A 6,904-nucleotide genomic window follows, 5' to 3' on the forward strand; every position below is an offset into this window, starting at 1 on the left:
TCAATCATAGAGATGTACAGCATGGAAACAGACCCTTCCATCCATCACGTCCATGCTGACCAAATCTCGTCCCACCTGCCAGCACCTCGCGCCTATCTCTCCAAACCCTTCCTATTCATATTTCCATCCAGACACTTTTTAAATGTTGTCATTGTACCAGCTTCCACCACATCCTCTGGCAGCTCATTCCATACACGTACCACCCTCTGCGTGAAAAAAGTTGCCCCTTGGGTCTCTTTTATATCTTTCCCCTTTCACCCTAAACCTATGCCCTCTAGTTCTGGATTCCCCCACCCCAGGGAAAAGACTTTGCCTATTTATCCTATCCACGCCCCTCACGATTTTGTAAACCTGTCAGGTCACCCTCAGCCTCCGACGCTCCAGGGAAAACAGCCCCAGCCTGTTCAGCCCCTCCCGCTAGCTCAAACCCTCCAACCCTGGCAACATTGTTGTAAACCTTTTCAAGTTTCACAACATCCGATAGGAAGGAGACCAGAATTGCACGCAATATTCCAACAATGGCCTAACCAATGTCCTGTACAGCCACAACATGACCTTCCAACTCCTGCACTCAATACGCTGACCAATAAAGGAAAGCATACCAAACGCTGCCTTCACTATCATATCTACTTGCGACCCCACTTTCAAGGAGCTATGAACCATCTCAAGGGATTTGATTGCCCATGTACTGGACCAGTCAGATCCACGACCAAGAGCTGGCTTGATAGATTGTCAGGTGATTTCTTTCCAGAGAGAGTGAACATGATAGTTAGTCACTAAAACATATCCACATGAGACTGCAACTTGTCTTTCACAACCGAACAAAACTTTATTACACAAAAGAAATTTATAAAACAAACAAGAGAAGAGCTGTTACAATCTTAAAATAGTCAGCAAAACTAAGTCTCCAGCTATTTCCCAACACAACATATTACAGAGACTCACGCCCAGAGAAATTAAAATCCTATCCCAACTCTTTCAGCTTCTCCTTGATTGAGAGAGGAAAGATTTAAAAGGGACCTAAGGGGCAACTTTTTCACAGAGGGTGGTGCATGTGTGGAATAAGCTGCCAGAGGGAGTGGTGGAGGCTGGTACAATTGCAACATTTAAGAAGTATTTAGATGGGATTATGAATAGGAAGGCTTTGGAGGGATATGGGCCGGGTGCTGGCAAATGGGACTCCATTAGGTTAGGATATCTGATCAGCGTTTGAGATGCACCAAGAGATCTCTTTCAATGCTGCACAACTCTACAACTTAACAGTTTCTTTGCCATGGACGGTGCAAACAATTTGATTCTTTTTTCAAATCTGAAAATCTAATCTGGATGAGATCTGATAACCTTTAAATTTCAAACCAATTACTTTTCTGGATTAGAAAGCTCATACATGGAACACTTCTGCTGAGGTGACTTGTTTCCATAATCCTTCAAAAGGAAGAGAAACTGAATTTACTTTTGAATTGAACATTGATGCCTTCTGAAACCATGCTTTGTGTTTCCTCTTGTCATAAATCCAACAGTATAAACATCTCCCCACAAACACCACCATGCTCCAGTCTCCTGCTTCATGACTACATTTAATCATTGTTCTGGAAACACTCTGACCTTTTCCAGAACAAAATACCTTTCACAGAAGTAACTAACACCCATCTGCTGTTGAAAATCCAAATTGCAGCAGTTGTACATCTGTTTTAAGAACAAAGAAAAATTACAGCACAGGAACAGGCCCTTCGATCCAGATCCTCTCTCTAAATCTGTTGCCTATTTTCCAAGGACCTATATCTCTCTGTTCCCTGCCCATTCATGTATCTGTCTAGATCCATCTTAAATGGCGATATCATGCCCACCTCTACCATCTCTGCTGGCAACACTTTCCAGGCACACACCACCCTCTGTGTAAAAAACTCCCTTTAAAAGCCTCCCACGTATCAAATGTGGATTGGCCTTGCCCCTATTTAGCACTCTTCCTTTCGGATCATTCTTGTCTTTGTCCATGAGTATTCTAAAACTGATGGAATTGTGATCACTATTCCAAAGTAATCCCCTGCTGAAACTTCAGCCACCTGGCTGGGCTCATTTCCTAACACCAGGTCCAGTATGGCCCCTTCCCAAGTTGGACTACTTAGATACTGCTCAAGGAAAACCCTCCTGGAGGCTCCTTCGAAATTCTGCTCTATCCAGACCTCCAACACTAAGTGAATTCCAGTCAATATGGAAAAATTAAAATCTCCCATCGCTCCCATCCTGTTGCTCCGGCATCTTTCTATGATCTCTCTTCATGTTTGTACCTCTATCTCACATTTGCTGTTGGGAAGCCTGTCGTACAATCCCAACATGGTTACTGCAACTTTTCTGTTTCTGAGCTCTGCCCATATTGCCTCACTACTCGAGTCCTCCAGAGTGCTCTCCTTCAGCACAGCTTTGATATCCTGTCTGACCAGTAATGCAACTCCTCCACCCCTTTTACCACCTCCTTTATCCTGCTTGAAGCATCAATATCCTGGGATATTTAGTTGCCAATCATGCCCTTCCCTCAACCAAGTCTCAGTAATAGCAATAACATCATACTCCCAGGTACTAATGCAAACTGTTAAGTTCATCTGCCTTACCTACAATACTTGCATTAAAACAAATGCACCAAGGGCCACCAGTCCTTCTGCGTTCATCTTTCGCTGTCTGCCTACTCTTTCCCTTAGTCATGATGATTTCATTACCTAGTTCCTTACAGGCTTTAGTTCCTACCTCCTTCCTGTCCACTAACCTCCTCATTTGGTTTGCATTCCCCTGCCACATTAGTTGAAACCCTCTCCAATAGCATTAGCAAAAGCATCCCCGAGGACATTGGTTCCAGTCCGGCCCAGGCGTAGAGCATCCAATTTGTAATAGTCCCACCTCTCCCAGAACCGGAACCAATGTCCCAAAACTCTGAACCCTTCCCTCCTGCACCATCTCTCAAACCACGCATTCATCCTGACAACTGGCTGTTCACCCACCCCCTTCAGAATATTCTGCAGTCAATCCGAGACATCCCTGACCCGTGCACCTGGGAGGCAACATACCATTCGGGAATCTCATTTTCAACTGTAGAAACGCCTATCTACTCCCCTTCCAATTGAATCCCCTTTGACTCTAACCCTTCCACTCTTTTTCCTGCCCTTCTGAACAGCAGAGCCAGCCACGGTGCCATGAACTTGTCTACTGCTGCCTTCTCCTGGTGAGCCATCTCCCCCAGCAGTATCCAAAATGGTATACCTGTTTTGGAGGGACATGTCTGCACTGCCTTCCTGCTCTTTCTCTGCCTTTTGGTCACCCATTCCCTTTCTCCCTCAGCAATCCTAATCTGCGGTGTGCCCAATTCACTAAACGTGCTATGCACAACCCCCTCAGCATTGCTTATGCTCCAAAGTGAGTCCATTCACACCTCCAGAACCATCAAGCTGCCTAACAAGGGCTGCAACTGGACATTGTTTTTGCACATGAAGGAGCCAGGGACATCAGCTGTGTCCTGAGCTCCCACATTGAGCACGAGGAGCATTACATGGGTCTGAGATCTCCTGCCATTTTTAATCTTAAACTTTGTGTGTTAGTGTAAAGATACATAGACTCAGACGAAAACAGACCCTTCAGTCCGACTCACCCAAGCCGACTAATTAATCTAGTCCCATTTGCCAGCACTCAGTCTGTATCCCTCTAAACCCTTCCTATTCATATCTCCATCCAGATGCCTTTTAAATGCTGTAATTGTACCAGCCTCCCCCACTTCCTCTGGCACCTCATTCCAAACACGTACCACTCTTTGGGTGGAGAAGTGGCTCCTGTTATCTTTCATGGCACCATGAAAATTAGCCTGCAGGTACAGCTAGCAAGAGGAAGGCAGCTTGTAGACAAGGTTTTGTTGCAGGTGGGGTTGGAGTAAAGAGGTCTTGCTGCAATTCTGCAGGGCTGCATTAAAAATCAATCACACTGGGAATTAGGTGGATAGTTTTGGTCTCCTTGGTCTCCTATTTGCCTTCAAGGTGGCGTGACAAAGTTTGAATGGACTGGTTTAATGGGTCAATGTTCTCTCAGAGAATTTGAAGAATGGGAGGTCATCGAATTGAAATTTGGAAGATCATGAAGGGGATTGGCACTGAGAGGCTGTGAAATTCAGAGGACGCGGGCTCAGGATAAGAGGCTAATCACTTCAGATTGAGAAGAGGTGAAACGTCTTCAGAGGGAGGGTTGTAGACTTGGGAATTCTGCACCCTGGAGGGTTTCAATGTCAGTGTTTGAGTATATTGGGGCTGAGATGGTGAGATATTTGGATACCAATAGAATTGACCTGAAACAAACCTCTCCCACCAAAGAAAACCAAAGAACTGTGGATGCTGGAAATCAGAAACAATACACGGAAATTGCTGGAGAAACTCAACAGGTCTGGCATCATCTGTGGAGAGAAAGCAGAGTTAACATTTTGGCTCTGGTGACCCTTTCTTAGAATGTCAGTTTTCCCAGCAATACCTGTGTTTGTTCCCACCGTCGAGTACAATGGGAGAAATGGTCTAACACGTAGTTCTGAGGTTCTGAAAGAAAAATAAACATCATACTTTGTTCATTAAATGCATGTTTGGCCTGTCGTTTAAAGAACAGCAACGAGTTCAGGCTTCCTCACTGTATTCTGAGAGTTATGTTATCCAACTGCTCATCTGAAAAACGAGTTAATTCAGAAGTCTCCCAACAAATTGCAGAAATAACCTTTGAAAGTTCTCATCATCATTATCTGGGATTAATGGTCAGGTAGAATGATTGGAAGAACTTGCATTTATGTAGCCGCTTTCACATCCTCAGGAAGTCCATAAATTGTCGTAGAGCTGAGATGGTCGGTGCGATCTGATGACTGTCACCTCAGTTAACACAGCAGCCAATTTATACACAGGAACAGTCCACACACAAGATGTCCTCAACCCACCCAGAAAAGGACACCTCCCAACACTGCAAACTTCCTGGCATCCACAGAGAAACATCCTATTCCTTGAATGCTGCCTGACCTGCTGTACTTATCCAGCACCTCACTCTCGACGCTGATCTCCAGCATCTGCAGTCCTCACTTCCTCCGTCTACAGAGAAACACAGACTCGGGCAATTGTCCAGCGTGAAGGGGGGGTGGGGAGTGCAGAATTCAAATCAGCCCTGCAGACAAATGGTAGGAGAATGTAAAAACAGTTAGCCAAAGGCACCCAAAGCAAACAGGTGACCTGTCAGCAAAGTCAATCCCATTGACAACACAGTCCTTATTGTCCACAGGGTACAAATTCAGGGTGAAATGTATCTGCTGGTGACATCAGACCCACCTTTACCGGAGATTCATCACCATTTCAGTAAATACATGGAGCATCCATGGGAAGAAGTCGATTCCAGCAGCAAGTTTCTATCACCTCTGTCAAACTTGTGAATGCGGATTTCCAGTAAATACCTGAAAAGGAGAACGCAAAAGAATTGCAATCGCTGACGGCAGGAAATAAACACCAAAACATTGACCACGTGCTATTTTTGTCTGCAAGTTGGACATGAAACGATGGAACTTGTCCTTTTCACAATTAACAATTGGAAATTGCACTTCACAAGTAAACTTTTGCAATGTTCTTGAAACAGAGACAGACACAGTCAGACAGACAGAGAGTTTTCCCTGAACCACTGATTGCTGGCTTCTGACAGTTTTGAGGTTTAATGTTAGCAGGCTGAGAAACCATCTACTCCGGCTCAGGCTCGGCAAATCTTTCAGCCTCGATTTAACTCCTCATGAATTTGGTCATAACCATGTAGCAATGTGGGTGGGTGGTAAACCACACCGGCTTGTCTATGCGATCGCGTTGTCAGACCCCTGCAGATTGCCTGTGGATGAGTAATTTCAAACCCTTCTCCACTCAAAGCCCATCACCATAGCAATATGAATCATGTGGCTCTTGTATCCAATCAGAAATGCTGATTTTCTAGTCCTGAAACCTGTCCAACTCTCTTCTCTCTCTCAAACTTGGAACAGTTTTAAGTAGAATTGTTCACAATTTGACAATTGCGTTGTCTTGTTCAAAGAACACTGACAGCCTCATGTGAATATTTCCATTGACTGGTGAAGCAGCCTGGACTCTGATAAGACACAAGTAGATTGCTAACTTGGCCAAAACAACAAAAGGCTGCTCAGTATGGGACACACTGGCCAAGTAAAACCCTGCAAATGGCAAACCCCAAAACAAGGCAGTCTGCACATGCTGCAGCCATGTGCTGGTGACATCAGCATAGTGTCAAAGGGCACACTTTGTCAGCAGTTGTCCTGGACAGTCATACCATCAACAACACATCAACCAAACAAAGGAGGAATGCAGATTTTCAACCAAAAAACTATACAGGCAGACACCCAGGCCTTGCTCCACAAAGAAATAACCATTAGCAAGCCATCCAAATGAGTGACAAGGGTACTAACCATTTTGCAAATCTGATTGATTGGCCACACTAAATAGCGTTCCAGAAAACCATTCCAAAAGAAATGAAAAAGGGACTTACCTGCAAACCTTCAGCAAGCAGCATGGGAAAGACAAACGCTGACTGACCATCCAGAGTGAGAGAGAAAGAGAACTATGATTTCACAACGGAGCTGAAAATGTGTTGCTGGAAAAGCGCAGCAGGTCAGGCAGCATCCAGGGAACAGGAGAATCGACGTTTTGGGCATAAGCCCTTCTTCAGGAATGAGGAAAGTTTGTCCAGCAGGCTAAGATAAAAGATAGGGAGGAGGGACTTGGGGGAGGGGCGTTGGAAATGTGATAGGTGGAAGGAGGCCAAGGTGAAGGTGATAGGTCGGAGTGGGGTGGAGGCGGAGAGGTCAAGAAGAAGACTGCAGGTCAGGAAGGCGGTGCCGGGCTGGAGGGATTCG

At 45.2% G+C, this 6,904-nt stretch overlaps 1 long non-coding RNA gene across 1 annotated transcript in view; it reads right to left on the reverse strand.

Annotated features, from left to right (window-relative positions):
• Positions 1 to 3,768: 3,768 nt before the first annotated feature.
• Positions 3,769 to 6,904, reverse strand: part of LOC122543226 — a 7,126-nt gene continuing 3,990 nt past the window's right edge. Inside the window, exons 2-3 of the long non-coding RNA XR_006309965.1 lie at positions 5,331 to 5,452; positions 3,769 to 5,169 (exon numbers count right to left, since the gene is read on the reverse strand). This is a non-coding gene — a long non-coding RNA (uncharacterized LOC122543226). The remainder of the gene's footprint in view (positions 5,170 to 5,330; positions 5,453 to 6,904) is intronic.

The sequence above is a fragment of the Chiloscyllium plagiosum genome, chromosome 42 (genome assembly GCF_004010195.1).
Source record: "Chiloscyllium plagiosum isolate BGI_BamShark_2017 chromosome 42, ASM401019v2, whole genome shotgun sequence".
Lineage (NCBI taxonomy): Eukaryota > Metazoa > Chordata > Chondrichthyes > Orectolobiformes > Hemiscylliidae > Chiloscyllium > Chiloscyllium plagiosum.